A 13896-nucleotide genomic window follows, 5' to 3' on the forward strand; every position below is an offset into this window, starting at 1 on the left:
ATAAAGCCACTAGTCTCATCATTATAAAGCCCCCATCTGATAACCTTATCTAACCCTAATTACGTCCCAAAGGCCCCACCTCCAAATATCATCAACATATTAATTTGGAGATTAAGTTTCCAACACATGAAATTTGGGCTGCTTATTAAAATCATAGCACCAGGTCTGTCTGATTCTAAAGGATGTGCTTTTGTCCACTCTGCACAGGACCAAACAAGGTTGGAATTAAAGACAAATTTGTATAAGCGAGAAGAAGGAGCAGAGAACTTGGATCTACTCACCCAAAATGTGAAAATTGAGAAAGAGAAATCAGTGAAGCTCATAGTAAAGAGGCCCAGGAATGTGAAAAGAAATCAAAAAGGAAAAATGTAGCAGAAGCAAAAATAAGAGAGAATTGCCAGAATTAGAGGATGGCCAGTAGTATGAAATGTAGCAATTCTGAATAAAAACAAACCTATGGAAAAAATTAGGTTTGGGAATTGATTATTATTATTAATGTTAGAGAAGGTGATTATAATAAACTGCTACAATGAAGGTAAAACTATGAGAGGAAACAAGAGGATAGGTGGTGAGGATGTATGGTAGATAACTAGAGCCCCCCACGCCGTATGTACCCTTGATTCTCCAAACGCACCACTTTCTTAAATTTTGCTTTATTAAAAGAAATTTTTTTCCTTACCTAATTTTTTTTTTCCTCTTTTTCTGAGATGGAGTTTCACTCTTGTTGCCTAGGCTGGAGTGCAATGGCATGATCTCGGCTGACTGCACTCTCTGCCTCCTGGGTTCAAGTGATTCTCCTGCCTCAGGCTCCCGAGAAGCTGGGATGACAGGCGTGCACCACCATACCTAGCTAATTTTTGTATTATTAGTAGAGACAGGGTTTCACCATGTTAGCCAGGCTGATCTTGAACTCCTGACCTCAGGTGATCCACCTGCTTTGGCCTCCCAAAGTGCTAGGATCATAGGTGTGAGCCACCATGCCCCGCCTCATTTTACACATAGCCTGTAGCCTGTACTTACATGCATTTTGGGGGGGATTATTTTCTTTCAATAACTAGATACCAACTAAAATTGATTTTTTTAAAATTTCCTTTTTCTTTCAGATGATTGCCACCATTCATATATTTGAAGCCCATCTTATGGTCATTGGTTATGTATAAAATAAAGAAGAAAAGGAATGTCTCCTTAGTATATTTGTGTTTAAAACTCTAGGACCAAACTCTGCCCTAGAAAATAGAATGTGGAGAAGGCATTATAATAGCGAATGTTCTCAGCCTTTCCAAAAGAGAAATTAAAAAAAAAAATTCCAAGACTGAAGAAAAAGAGTGGCAAAGAGAGGGAAGGAGGGAGAGAGAGAGAGATTGAGAGAGAGAGAACGAGAGAGAAGATTTTTAAAAATTCAAATAAAATAGTAGTTGGCTAGGGAACCATCTGAAGGCAGGTGCATGCAGTTGGTTGTGTTTTCTAACTCATGGGTATATGGGAAAAATCTGGCTTCAGAAAACTCAGCAACTGAAATAGAGATACTGCTTGGACAGGTTTAAGATATGAGATTGTGTTTATGACAGAATGGAAATTCTGAAGTGCATAGTGGAAAGGTTTGGAGGGAGAAGAACTTAGTGAGACTCGAAGTGCTGAAAGGACTGAGGAAGAAAGGAGAATGCTTGGAATCAGTGATCAAGGGTACAGATTTGAGAAGAAGGATGAATGAAATTCATCCCAAGATTCCAGCAGAATTAGCCTAATGGACAAAGGGTGGACGAAAGGACACTGGCTCTATATGGTCCAGATAGGTTACAAGTCTCTAGAAAACGATTTAAAAAAAAAAAAAAAAAAAAAAAGGCTACATGGAAGGATTCAGAGAAGGTTCCACCTTGAGAATAAATGTCCCAGGCAGAAACTCAGGAAGTTTGTATAAGAAATGCACCCCACAGGAGGACATAGCAGAGTGGTAAGTTCCTCAATAAGCTTTGGAAAATTGCACTCGTTAACTAACTTTTGGAACAGTTTAGGGTACAAGGAGCCCAAGGATGTGGGTAAAGCAAGGGAGGCAATCACTTCCTCCTGATCTCTGAGATAATGCCAGTTTTCATGGCTTCAGAAAACTGATAATTGCTGAGCTATTGTACTACATACACCCAAGTTCTCAAAAACATAAGAAAAAGGGAATACCACTGATTATATTTCACCACAAAGTCACTGTTAAGCCCCTAATATGTGAAATGTCTGTAAGAGTTGTGTCTATTTTCTTTGATAAGGATCTGGAATTTATAGAAAACAGTGGAAATTTTGATCAAATTTTATTGGGCAATTAGTAAATTTCTAAATTTTGTTTTCTATATTAGCATTTCAGGCCTTCCTGCACAGAAAATACTTTGCATTTTGTTATGATAACCTCAGACAAATAAACGTATTTTATTTTACTGAATTGAAGATAATCCAAGAGCTGTTTCTGGATTTTACTGAGATACTTAGTTTTCAAACACGCATCACAATCATAAAATTAACACCCAAGATGGATAATGCCTACATAGTGCCATACCTTTTTGTAGTGTACCTGTTGTCCTGCTCTTGCATCTCCCCTTCAGCGTATAGACATTTTCTTCCTGAAAGAAGGGAATAATGAAGCCATATATAGATTAATCAGAGAATTAAAATGTACTCCAGGCAAATAGTTACTTACTTTGCTTGGAGGTTAGTAATCCAAATGCACATTTTAAATTATGTAAATGCTTTCTGTGATTCTACTTTGTCCTTTTGTAAAAGTAGCATTAACACTGGGCCTGGTCCAAATTTTAATTTTACAGATTTAAAGTAAGGGAATTAAATAATGCAAGAGAAAATAATCTATGGAGATTTAAATATGTCACACCAAACTAATCAGGATATGGCAAAAAGGATAAGTTTCAATCCATCTAACGTTTAGTTCTCTGACATGAGTTCAGTTCTAGCAATCAGAACTGCATTTCAGCAGCAAAAGGAATTATTGAATGTTGGTGGTTGCATTTTTGTTTTGCTTTTGTTGCTTGTTTTTGCTTTTTGTTTGTTTCATAGCCTGTCTTGTTTGGTGTTAGAGTTTGATTTTCTTATGTTGTATTACTTACCTCTCTTTGCATACCATCTGCTGGATCAGATACTCAAAGTACTTTTCCCTCAATGGATTTTAACCCTGAGCAGTGATCAAAGGGAAAAAACAATTTAAAAATACATATTTATTCACTTTCATGACAAGAAATAAATGAGACTCTTGGGAATTCATCTCTAAAATGAAATACTGGAATTATGTGGTTTCTATTATTTCTGAACAAACTTTCCCTTTTTCCCCACGGATCCTCTGAGCTCCAATAAATTCTCTTTTTCTTTAAGTTTGCTAAAGGGAGGCTCAGGCTTGCAACCAAAGAACATAACTTATGAAATAATTGGTTTCAGAAGTTGTTTACAAGTAGCAGATCCTAAAGAAATTTAATAAGAAATTTAGTATGTTTGGAATTAATATTTAGGAAAGATGAAACAGAAGGCAGGGCAATTCATCGCTCAGTTGCTGGAACTGGAACCTAGAAACCTTGTTACATATTGATGAAAGAACTTATTAAGGTATTGCTTATGACCATCTGGAACAAAGTGCTCCTAGAGGGCATGGTTCTGCAGAGCCAGGTAGTGGCTGTCATTTAAAATCAGACAGTAAGGAAGAATGGTTTATTGTGAAGACATTACGTAATACAAAACATTACAAGGCAAAATATAGGCTAATTGCCTGAATTCTCACCTTAAAACAGAAATTGAAAATCCAGATATTTTTATGACTTTGATGAAGTAATCTCCCTCTATTAGCTGAGGGACCAATATTTTCAAAAATTAATTCTAATGTGATTTTGTAGGCTATTGGATTAAAATTCAATGAAATTCTTAGGCTGACTTGGTCTTATTTGAAAGTTTATATAATTGAAGGAGATACAGCTAGCCCCTGACAATGAAATGTCACTCCACACAGAACTCAGATGTCTAAGAACTCTAAAGCATTTTGATTTTTTTTTTTTTGACTTCCAGTATTTGCCTGAGGAAGTATCACCTCTTTCGTCCAAAGAAGTTGGTCATCTCTAGCCTGACACAGCTGTCCACCCTTGAAATACCCAATGTGTGATTTCCTTCATGCTGAATTACTTGTGCATGTAACTTTCCGCACATTTCACTGCTTTCATTGTCCTTCTTTGGCTTGCGAACTTAGAATAGTCTATTGAAATAGTCAAATGACAAAGAACACTTGCGAAAATGGATTTTCAGTGTGTTCAACCAAGGAAACATAATTGTACCACCTTCTGAATTATTTGATGTGGCTACGTTTTTTCTTCACTCAGGACCACATGTGCCACATCTCGTTGACATCTCTACTTGGATGTATAAAATAAATCTTAAATTTATTAGGTCCAAACCTTATTTCCTGAATGTGGCAGACTTTTTTTCACATAGATTGTTTCATGGTACTATCTACATATACAAAGTAACATTGGCTACCTTCCATTAAGAGGCAGGGCATTATGTTCTCTCCCCTTCAATCTGAGTAAAGCTTTGCGACAGTCATGGTAGAGAAAATATAGAAGAAGTGACAATGTTTGGCTCCCAAGGCTAGATTATAAAAGTGACATGTCTTCTGCCTAGCTATCTCTCTTGATGCTCCAAACTTCAGAACCCAACCACCAGGTTGAGAGGCAGCACAGGCCAAGTGTAGGTATACTGGCTGGCAACTCCGTGTAAAGCCTTATTCAATAGTTGAAACTAACATAAAATTGAGCCTTCCAGTGATTCCAAGCCACTCCCGTTAAGCGCTTCAGCTGACACCAAGTCAAACAAAGGAGAGATATTCCTATTGTATCTTGCTTGAGTTGCTATTTCATGAGCATTTAAAAAATTGTTTTAAACCACTTATTATAAGGTGATTTGTTGCACAGCCATAATAACTCAAATGCTGTCTCCCCAAAGGCAGTTTCTCTTTCATTGTTTCTTATACCAGTTTATAGCAACTCAATTCTTTCAGTTATTGAAGCTAAAATATTAGAAAGTAATATCTTTATTCTTCTTTTTGTGCTCACATCCCCTCATTAGCAAATCCTATTGCCTTTAATTTTAAAATAAATCTAGTTGGGAGGCCAGGGCAGGCAGATCACAAAGTCAAGAGATCGAGACCATCCTGGCCAACATGGTGAAACCCTGTCTCTACTAAAAATACAAAAAATTTAGCTGGGCATATTGGTGTGCACCTGTAGTCCCAGCTACTCGGGAGGTTGAGGCAGGAGAATTGCTTGAACCCGGAAGGCGAAGGTTGCAGTGAACTGATATCATGCCACTGCACTCCAGACTGGCAACAGAGTGAGACTCTGTCTGGGGGAAAAAAAAAATTAAAAATAAATAAATAAATCTAGAATTCTTTCCATTATTACCTCCTTTCCTCTACTGCCACCACTTATTCCAAAGCATACTCTTCCACTTCTTCTGTATCATTGCAAAATCTTTCAAGTATTTATCTTTTCAGTTACACTTTTCTTTCTAACCTATTATAATACACTAAATTGTTAGAACCAGAGTCTGAGATAATAATTCTTGTGCGAGTAATTTATTGAGAGGCTACACTCAGGAGAAAGCTGTAAGGAAATAAGGGAAATGGGATGCAGTGCAGGTGTGAAACTTAGGCAAATATGGTTTTGGAAGAAGTCCAGCCACAATCAGACCCCACAGAAAGCTCTGGATTGTCAATGGTACCCCAAAAGTTGTACTAGCAAAGACTGTTTTTTCTCTATTGGTCAGTAATTAGGGAGAGTAGCTCATCCATAACCTCCCAGGGATTTCATGTTTGGCTGCTCCCGTTGGCCAAGGGCAGCTCGATAGAGAAGATGTAAATGCCAATGGTTATAGATAACACTTGTGGTACCTGGAGAGTGATTGCAGCTGGGAGATGACTGCTAGGTCGATGGACCTCAACTGCATCTGCAACATGACCACATTAAAACTGAAACCACTATTCACATTTCATATTCTCCATCACCACTTTTTTTTTTCACTCATAGAGCTTACTTTTGTTTAAATTATTAGATTTGTGTTTGAGTATTTTTCTAATTATTTATTACTATTTTTTTTCTTTCTAATTAAATGAAGCTCCACTATGACAGGGCTTTTAAAAATGGTATGTGTGTGTGGGTGTCTTTTTTTTTTCACTACTGCATTCCCAAAAATTAGAATAATGCCTTGCATTTAATAAATGCTTTTTAAATGATTTAAAGACTGACTTAATATACTAAGAATAATTAGCAAATATAAATTATGTATATTTAAGAGTAATAGAGAATAATTATAGTAGAATGTATAAGATATGATAATATATAATTAAGCATAATGCATACTAATTACCATATAATTAAGTATACTTAGTATACTAAGAAAGAGTGGATTCTCAAGAAATGTTAGTTCTCTATGCTGGGAAAAACTAAACTGTTTATATGAAACTGAAGTCCTCCAAATCAGGAACTGCAAACTTTTTGTGTACCAGACACTTGAATATTTTTGACGTCAACATCTCTGTTGCACCCACTCACCTCTGCTTTTGTGGTGTAAAAATCACTATAGACAATGATTAGATGAATGAGTGCGGTTGTGTTTCATTGACACTTTATTTACAGAACTAGGAGGAAGCCATAGTTTTCAAACAATACATCCTAATTTCAACCTCTCCTACTGAGACTACTAAAAAATAGTGGTGGTCTCCCTTGCGGCTGTATACAGTAAATCTTCAGGGTCTTACCAACAGAATGTTTTGTTAGTGTTAGGGGAAGCTAGCAGGTGACATTTTTCTCATGCTGTGTTACCCGTTTATTTTTGCTCAGGCTTTCTTCCTTCTAGAATACATGCGTGTCCTAGCTCTTCTTGGTACTAAAGGCTCTTCAAGATGCAGTTCAAAGGATCTTTTTTACCATGGCTCCTTCCTTTATACTGTTGCCTGATGTAAGGCCATCTCTCCAGCTCTGGGACATGCATATTATTTTCCAGGTTAGTACAATGGACAAAAATTAAAAAACAAAAACAAAAACAAAAAAACCCTGAAATTTAGAGCCTGGGTCATCTGAGTTTGAATATTGGCTCAGTCTCCTGTAAGTGGAGGGTTAGACCTGTTTCTGATCATTGTTCAGCCAGTTTCCTTCCTATATAAAATGACATTATAATCTACTTTACATGATTACCTGAAGAGCTGAAGAATATGGTGATGAAAAGTAAACTGTGTTCTTTAAGTATTGTGTTTCAATGGATGTGGCAGCAATTTCAATATAGTTTGTTTGCATTTATAAATTTTCACTCATATCTAGGTACCAAAACCCATTTTTTCCTCAATGTTTTTAAAAAATATGGCATTTAATTCTTCTACTTTATTGGGTTATTTTATACAATTTTAGCTTCCCTACTTGACTATATACTTTGGACACTAGTGTTATTGCATCTAACAAAATACTGATCAGTGAATAAGTATTTTCTAATAAATAATGTACAATAGTTGAACAGATAAACTCTAAACTCTTGATTTATTCTTGATTGGTACCGTGAATGTTTCTGAAGTCAACATACTCAACTCCTTTGAACTAATTATAATTTTCCTATTCCCTGAGCCAACTTTGTGTTAAGTTCACTCCATTCTGTATAATAATAACTCAAAACATAAGCTTTAATTATTTACAAATTATTGAGTGCCTTCCTGTGTTTCATAATAGCAAAGGTCTGTTGAATCATTTTTTTTAAACCCGGAGTTTTCCAACTGATGCCAAAATTCAAGCATGTTCAGAGCACAAAGCTTTGTTTACAATTCTGCTTTCTTATACACTTGGTAATCCAAACTTCTAACATCTGTCAAAGGGGCAGAAACAAGGTACTGCTGAACCATAGTAAGAAAGACCTTCAGACAGGCACGGTGGCTCATGCCTGTAATCTCAGCACTTTGGGGGGCCGAGGTGGGTGGGATCACGAGGTCAGGAGATCAAGACCATCCTGGCTAACATGGTGAAACCCCATCTCTATTAAAAACATAAAAAATTAGTTGGGCGTGGTGGCACGGGCCTGTAGTTGCAGACTGAGGCAGGAAAATCGTTTGAACCTGGGAGTCGGAGGTTGCAGTGAGCTGAGATCGCGCCACTGTCCTCCAGTCTAGGCGACAGAGCAAGACACCATCTCAAAACAAACAAACAAACAAAGGCCCTTCAAAGTTTTATTTTGAAATGTGGGTAATACGGCTAATTGTGCTTGAAAACCAATTAGAGATATAAAATTGTGCATCCAGGAAAGGATTGGAACATGCATATTCAGATTGGCCACGTTCTTCTGCTATAGACTTTAATGCTAATGATGTAGACTAGCAGGTTGAAGGGGGATTCAGGAGCTTGCATTTCCACTTTTTAGTTTGCGATGTATTTGTATTGCCTGAATTCGTTCCCTTTAGCAGTTTGCAGTGATTGAATCCAATTTCAGTAGGGCTCAAGCACATAAACAGTACTAGTATTCAACTGAAGAGGGTAAACCTCTCACCATAGTTTATCCATAGCTCTCAAAGTTAATAGATGGACTCTAGGGAGCCAAGAAGAAAGACAGAACAGATTGCAGAGGATAAAGGCCAAAATGTGTGGGCACATTCTGGTGGGAACTTAATTTCCTTGAGAGCAAATTGAATTATTTCTTGCAAACTGCTTTTTTAAAATATGATTTTCTTCAGAGAAAAGAAATGTATTTAGTTCTGATGACCATAAAAACAATCCACAGGTATAATTTCGAGTTTTGATAGCCGAGTTAAAAGGTGATACTCACCAGGTTAAAAGATGACTTTAAAAGTCATCTTTTATTTCCTTGCTTAAATCATAATAGTTCTCAGGAAATGAAGTTCTTTAGATAAACAAACTCTTTCCTTGGTGATACAATAAAGAGACCTTTTGCTTGTCTGCTAGTTTTGATAAGACTTTCTGTGTAAACAGGTATTTCAAACTGGTTATTTTTCTGTGTTGTTGTTTCCCATGCCTACTTCATCTTGAGGCTGATGATGTTAGAGAAAACCATATACCAGGATCATTTTGCTTCTAACTGTTCACTTTTCAAGTGTTTATGTCCTTCATAGGGACTTGGGTTCCTCCCCTCTTATTATTAAGAACCATTAATTCTCAATTAAAATCTAAAAGGTAAAATTATCATATGCCATTTCATACGTTTATGACCTTAACACTGTAAACTTTTTTCATGCAGGCAAGGAGGAGGGTATAGTTTTATATAGTAGAAATATTATGAACTGAATCCTGATAGAGAAGGATATTGAATTACACTGAAAATTATAAAAGGCATTGACCAAAATAAAACATTCTCCCTAACTTAGCTAAACTTTAGAGAAGTTTTTTTCTGACTATAGATAGGGCCATGACCTCGCTTTTTAAATAACTTTTATTTTTAAAAACGTGCACATGTAAATTGCTTCTGAACCCCTTTTGAGATATACATCTTTCCCAATCCTTTGCTAGTTTTGCAACCTAAGAATGTCTTTCTCAAGTACCTAAGAATCGTACCTCTGAAATGTAATCATAGAAAGAGCAGCGTTTTCTCTCCAAGTGTCGGTTGGAGGATAGTAGCCTCATATCCAAAAGGGATAATTAGCAAACAAGGATGACCTAATCACATTCAGCAACATCCCCTCTATTGCCCGTCAGTACTTTTCCTCTACCTAACCCAGCATTTAAAATTCCTCCTACCTTTTGTTTCAGTGGAGTTGAGTTCTGGTCTCTTCCATGTTGCAGTAGTCTTAAAGAAAAAGTCTTCTTTGCCTGTTTAACTCTGTCCACTGCAAATTTTCTTTGGCAACACTTAAAACCTATGTAGTCTATGGCAAGTTACTTAATTCCATATACCATCTAGTTATTTGCTTTGTTAAAAAAAAAAAAAAGAGAGAGAGAAATCAATATTATTTTCAGGGTTAAGTTAGGTATTACAAAGACTTGTTAAATTGATGCATAATAATTGTACATATCGGTGGGTTACATGCGATATTACGATACATGTATAAAATGTGTGTAGTGATCAAATCAAGGTAATTGGGCTATCCATCACCTCAAACATTTGTTATTTCTTTGTGTTGGGAACATGCCAACTCTCCTCTTCTAGTGATTTTGAAATATACAATAAATTATGGTTAACTACAGTCACACTACTGTGCTATTGGGCACTAGAATGTATTCCTTCTTATCTAATTGTATTTTTGAAGTTATTTTTAATTCTGGATACATATGAGTTGTACATATTTATGAGGCACATGTGATAGTTTGATGAAGCATTAAATTGTGTGATCATCAAATCAGGATAATTGTAATATCTGTCACCACAAGAATTTATCATTTATTTGTGCTAGGAACAGTCCAATTCCACTCTTTTAGTTATTTTGAGATATACAGTAAATTATTGTTAACCATAGTTACCCTATTGTTCTACTGAACACTAGATCTTATTCCTTTTATCTAACTGCTTTTGTACTAACTAACCATCTCCGTTTTATCCCCCCACCCCATTACCCTTTCTAGCCTCTGGTAACCATCTTTCTGTTCTCTATTTCCATGAATTGATTCTTTTTAGTTCCTTTATATGAGGGAGAACATATAATATTCATCTTTCTGTACTTACCTTATTTTACTTAATGTAATATCCTACAGTTCCATTCATTGGGTTGCAAACGACAGAATTTTATTTTTTGTGGATGAATAATATGACATTGTGTACATAGAACACATTTTCTTTATCCGTTTGTTAATTGATGGTCACTTAGGTTGAATCCATATTTTGGTTACTGTGAAAAGTGGTGCAATAAACATAGGAGAGTGCCAGTATCTCTTTAATATATTGATTTTCTTTCCTTTGGATATGTACCCAGCAGTGATATCGCTGATTCAGATGGTAGTTCCTTCAGTATGGGTAAAGGTAAACTAATTTATATGACAAAATTTCAAGACATGAGATTTGATACTCATTTTCCCTCTCCTGGTGAGTCAGAAGATTATAAAACAGGAAGCTCTGTGAGTCAAAGCCTCAAATACAAAATGAGACACCAAAACAAGCATGGGCAAGATAGGTAGCACCTTGATCAACCACACACCAAAACTAGCAGAAGCCTGTACATTAACTAAGAAAACAATTGAAGAAAAGCTTCCCTCAGGGTAGGTTATGAAACTATGCAGATCCAAAATGAGTTTAAAGAGTTTTGAAAATTGGAAAGCTATCATTCCTGGCTGCAAAGGTTTGGATTGTTTGTTCATTTATTAATTCCATTGTGGTTTTGGAAAAAACGGAATAAAAATGGAAGTCATACGTGATGAAATTTTCTTTCTCGTATAAAATTTACCTTAACATTAATTGTTGGCAATGTAATTTTTGTTTTTTGAGACGGAATCTTGCTCTGTCGCCCAGGCTGGAGTGCAGTGACATGATCTCGGCTCACTGCAAGTTCCGCCTCCCGGGTTCACGCCGTTCTCCTGCCTCAGCCTCCTGAAGAGCTGGGACTACAGGTGCTCGCCACCACGCCCGGCTAATTTTTTGCATTTTTAGTAGAGACAGGGTTTCACCATGTTAGCCAGGATGGTCTCCATCTCCTGACCTCATGATCTGCCCGCCTCGGCCTCCCAAAGTGCTGGGATTACAGGCGTGAGCCACCGCGCCCGGCCCTCTGTAATTTTTTTTTTTTTTAAAGACAGTGTCTCACCTTGTTGTCCAGTCAGGAGTGCAGTGGCATGATCGTAGCTCACTGCAACCTCAACCTCCTGGGCTCAAGGGAACCTCCCGTCTCAGCCTCCTGAGTAGCTAAGGCTACAGGCACACACCACCACATCCAGCTAATTTTTTTGTTTTCTTAATACTTTGTAGTGAGGGGGATCTTGTTATGTTGCCAAGGCTGATCTTGAACTCTTGGCTTCAAGTGATGCTCCTGCGTTGGCCTCCCAAAGCACTGAAATTACAGGTGTGAGCCACCTCACGTGCTGGCATTGTAATTTATGCTGTTTAATTTAATACCACAGCAAATATGTATAGATCAGTGTATTTTATGTCAATTGAAATCCAATGACTGGAGCAGGAAGTGAGATTCATATCATGGAACTCAAGACTCGTAACCTAAGTCTTTATTATTATTTGCAGAGCAAACAATGCTTTTTTCTTTATTGTGAGATCGTACAGGAAGTGGAAATATTATGCACTACCTTCCCTGTCATATTAAAGGAGCTATGGGAAAATGGTCTATGTACAGGCAGAGAGGTGACTGTTGGATACCAAACAACTGAAAACACCTTCTTGCATTTAAATTTTAGATTACTTTCCCTTTAGAAATAAGGCATAAGTAGAATAGAACTTGGCACTTCAAAATTTGAATTTTTAAGAAGTTTTTCCTACATGAAAATATTTTCCTAAATAAAAATATATGAGCTACCCATTTGTGGATATGATGTATAAAATGTGTAAAAAGAAATTATGGGTTCATTGTTTAGGGAAAAAAAAATTTGAAATAGCTTTGATTACTAATTAACTAATTACATGAGAGAGAAAGTTCAGCTGAACCTCCGATACACTAAAAATATAGTAATATTTTTTCATGGTAAAAAATGCTTACTTTTCAACCAGAACAACTCATTGTAATGTGTTCCTGTGTGAAAATATAAATGGACATTTTTCCTGCTATTTTTTTGATAATTAAATTAGTCTTAGTAATAATATGCCTAAACCTAACAAGAACATATTAGATGGTTTTGAGTTTAGTTTCAGTTCATAAAACTCTTGCTATTATTTATTTATTTTTATTTTACTATTTATTTTAATACAAAGCTTTGGCATTAGCAATTTTATAAAAAATAAAATATACTAAAATAAATTCTTATGTGGCGTGATTGGTAAATGATCCACAAAAATAGGTTCTTTTTTTTTTTTTCCCCTTCAAGGCAATCAGTCAGAAAGCAGGCTTTTTCTCTTCAAATAAATATGGACTATTTCATAAATTTACATGGCATCGTTGTGCAGAGGTCACATTAATCTCTGTATCATTCCAATTTTTTAGTATATGTGCTGCCAAAGAGAGCACCATAAGTCTTGTAAAAGTGTATTTGACTCATGTGTGGAATTGACTGAATTCAGACTTGCTAAGACTGGGAGATCAAAACTTTTGTTTAATGTCTTCAGGAACTTAGCCCTGTTGAGAATATCACATACATTAAGTAAAACAAGACAAATTTTCCTATTTGGGAACTTGAATGAGTAACATACCTACTTGATCTTTCTTCCCTTACTATTTGAGATGTCTTTTATTTATGTATAAAAAAGTTATAGCACATTTCTTAAACCTTTCACGGAATAAAAGAAAATTCCATTATTCATTTTTCCAGTACAGTATGAGCTCAGCTATGACTTGCAGCCTCCACAAGTGTCAGACGAGTCAGACGACAGGTACATTTTAAAGCCGTTTAAGAACCTTTAGTAATGGAAAACAGTGCCAGCATCTGCCTCATTTTGAGAAAAAAGATTTAATTAATTAATTAATTTGATTCAATTCCCTTATTTGCTTAAAGCTATATTCTAAATATTTTGGAAATAAAGAAATATGAGATATAGTAACAAAATAGTGAACAATGCAAGACCACCAACTTAGTAAGTAGCATTAGTTAATGTAGTATAGGCCACTGTTTCCAAGACTCTAATGTTCACGTAAGTTGCCTGACGATCTTGTTAAAATGCAGGTTTTGATTCAGGAGGTTGGAGCAGGGCCTGAGAATGTGTGTTCTACCAATCTCCCAGGGGATGCCACTGCTGCTGGCCTATGAGCTCCCTGGAGGTTTGAAGGGGACGAACCAAAACTGCTGTACA

The 13896-nt window shown here is 36.2% G+C and overlaps 1 non-coding gene across 1 annotated transcript; it reads right to left on the reverse strand.

Annotated features, from left to right (window-relative positions):
* Positions 1 to 13011: 13011 nt before the first annotated feature.
* LOC114673668 (U6 spliceosomal RNA) lies at positions 13012 to 13117 on the reverse strand. Its single transcript, XR_003724431.1, has one exon. It is a non-coding gene; the product is annotated as a U6 spliceosomal RNA (small nuclear RNA).
* Positions 13118 to 13896: the final 779 nt, after the last annotated feature.

Source organism: Macaca mulatta, chromosome 17, assembly GCF_049350105.2.
Source record: "Macaca mulatta isolate MMU2019108-1 chromosome 17, T2T-MMU8v2.0, whole genome shotgun sequence".
NCBI classification, from domain to species: Eukaryota; Metazoa; Chordata; class Mammalia; order Primates; family Cercopithecidae; genus Macaca; species Macaca mulatta.